This window comes from Littorina saxatilis, linkage group LG16 (genome assembly GCF_037325665.1).
Source record: "Littorina saxatilis isolate snail1 linkage group LG16, US_GU_Lsax_2.0, whole genome shotgun sequence".
NCBI lineage: Eukaryota > Metazoa > Mollusca > Gastropoda > Littorinimorpha > Littorinidae > Littorina > Littorina saxatilis.
Window position 1 is genome coordinate 28,656,465 of NC_090260.1, and position 3,209 is coordinate 28,659,673.

A 3,209-nucleotide genomic window follows, 5' to 3' on the forward strand; every position below is an offset into this window, starting at 1 on the left:
GGATGCCGTCATACGGGTCCGACGCTTCTCTGGACGCAGTGCGGCAAGAACAGCCTACTATGAATGGCTCCCATACCTGCAACAAGGTACACCATTTTTCATTCTGTATTTGGGTCATTTCATGTTTGTACAAAATGATTTTTTTTCTTTTTAATTTTTTTTTTTTTGGTACATGTAAAAACGTTACAGGACAATACGCAGACAAGGCAACGAAATCACAAGAGTACACACGTTGGACAAATACAAAACACAGGGGGTGGGGGATCATGTCTTGGTGGTCGTGGTATCAAAACAGTATGTACACATTGTGTACATATACACCAAGACAAAAAAAAGAAAATGCCCTGCGTCGGATGTAACCAATCATGCAAAATATTGGTAAACAGAGCAATTCGCAGACACCAGAGTGGCATTTGCGAGGAAAATGTGTTCACATGGAAACAAAACAAACAAACAAACGACAACAACAACAACAACAACAACAACAACAACAATCTTCGCTCAGCTTAACAATTTGACATCAAATCGAATGCTTATTTGAGGTGTTTTGTATGCCTTGAACATCATTATGTTGCTTTATAATATGTGATAGTGCATAAGAAAAAGGGGAACATTGTCATCAACTAGAGCAAGGAATGCTTACAAGCATGTGGGGGTGGGGGGTGGGGGGCAGATTTTACTTTCTTACTTTACAAATTTCAAGGTTCTGCGTGCATGTGTGTCCAGCACCCAGTTTTCTTGGAATCCAACACACAGACAAGACTTACAAATATGCAAGCAACATAATCGGTTCAGGTTTTAACATTTCACAAAGTGGAAAACACTTGTCTATGGCCCCTGATCGAGTAGGGGGCAAATGGCATACGTAAGGTAGTAAGTAAACTGTTCCTCGACGTAGATTAATACAATTTTAAAATCAGTACATCAACGTAGATGAATACAATTTTAAAATAATCACCTCTACGTAGACGTAGTTGTGAGTTTCAGAGTGGCAGTTCTGTTTACGTCTGAGGACTTTGGTGTAGTGCTTGACAGGCTCACAGCCCAGGTTGGAAGCTCCGGACACCAGCTGAGAACATGAGGAGCAGGCTTGGCACTCCCCTTCCACCATAGTTTCAGGGATGCGGTTCTGGTCGTAGTTGAACTTCCAGGTCATGGGGCAGGGGTCAAAGGACGGGCCAGAGGTCTGGCACTGAGTGCTGTAGATCACACATTGCAAAGTGTTACTTCTTTTTATTAAATAATGTTTTTAAAAAGCCACTACAGTGTTTTAAGAAAGGAACTAGTGGTGGCTTTTTTGAGAGAGAAAAATATGACGTTATCGAAACATTCCAACTTTGCATGTGAGGCATATAAGAAGTTGATTTGTTTTGTATGTGTCCAAGTGTAGAGATGGTATTATCTCATATGAAGCTTGAGAAGACCTTAGTGAGTGAACAGAAATGTTTTCACGCGAAGAACAGTGCCTTCATAGATACAGTAAGACAGTCACATAGACAGACAGGCAGATAAGGAGCGGGCGAGAGCTCTGGCATTGCATGGAATAAATACACAGACACACACACACACACACACACACACACACACACACACACACACACACACACACACACACACACACACACACAACCTACCCGTCAAGACCAATGTTGCTGTGCTGAATGTTCGTCATGTTGGGGTTGCTGTCCTCAAACTTGGACAGGGTCGTAACCTCCGCGCTATTGCGCACTTGAGGCAGCTGGTAGAACGAGGCAGGGAAGTCCACGTTGACTGCGAGAAGTCTCTCCAGTTCTGCGAGAGGAGGCATCGTGCAGTCGTCTGCTTGGTTCGCCTGTCGTCTGCTACGTAGGGCGCGTAACTCTGCTGGCGACGACAGGAGCGCCAGTGCAAGGACGATAACTGCGATGTTGTTTGAGAGTACCTGGAGAGAGAAAAATATGTGTGCTCTGAGATGTTCGTGGTCAGGAGGGTGGAGGGGAATGGGGAGAGAGAGAGAGAGAGAGAGAGAGAGAGAGAGAGAGAGAGAGAGAGAGAGAGAGAGAGAGAGAGAGAGACAATGACAATGACAATGACAATGACAATGACAATTCTTTTATTTTACGAGGGTAGTAGATTAAGCAGTAGTCTGCTTTTTACATTTAGTCAAGTTTTGACTAAATGTTTTAACGTAGAGGGGGGAATCGAGACGAGGGTCGTGGTGTATGTGCGTGTGTGTGTCTGTCTCTGTGTGTGTGTGTGTGTGTGTGTGTGTGTGTGTGTGTGTGTGTGTGTGTGTGTGTGTGTAGAGCGATTCAGACTAAACTACTGGACCGATCTTTATGAAATTTGACATGAGAGTTCCTGGGTATGAAATCCCCGAACGTTTTTTTTCATTTTTTTTATTTTGATAAATGTCTTTGATGACGTCATATCCGGCTTTTCTTGAAAGTTGAGGCGGCACTGTCACGCCCTCATTTTTCAACCAAATTGGTTGAAATTTTGGTCAAGTAATCTTCGACAAAGCCCGGACTTCGGTATTGCATTTCAGCTTGGTGGCTTAAAAATTAATTAATGACTTTGGTCATTAAAAATCTGAAAATTGTAAAAAAAAATAAAAATTTATAAAACGATCCAAATTTACGTTCATCTTATTCTCCATCATTTTCTGATTCCAAAAACATATAAATATGTTATATTTGGATAACAAACAAGCTCTGAAAATTAAATATATAAAAATTATTATCAAAATTAAATTGTCCAAATCAATTTAAAAATACTTTCATCTTATTCCTTGTCGGTTCCTGATTCCAAAAACATATAGATATGATATGTTTGGATTAAAAACACGCTCAGAAAGTTAAAACAAAGCTAGAGAGGTACAGAAAATCGTGCTATCCTTCTTAGCGCAACTACTACCCCGCTCTTCTTGTCAATTTCACTGCCTTTGCCATGAGCGGTGGACTGACGATGCTACGAGTATACGGTCTTGCTGAAAAATGGCATTGCGTTCAGTTTCATTCTGTGTGTTCGACAGCTACTTGACTAAATGTTGTGTTTTCGCCTTACGCGACTTGTTTACATCCTGCCCTCGCCCTAAAGAGGGACTAACTACAAAAATGAAATAAAAATACAAGATAAAAAATAGAAAATAGAAAAACTAAAATTCTACATTTTAACAGAAAACTAAAGTGAAAACACATTATACATATGTACACAAAATGCATTGCATT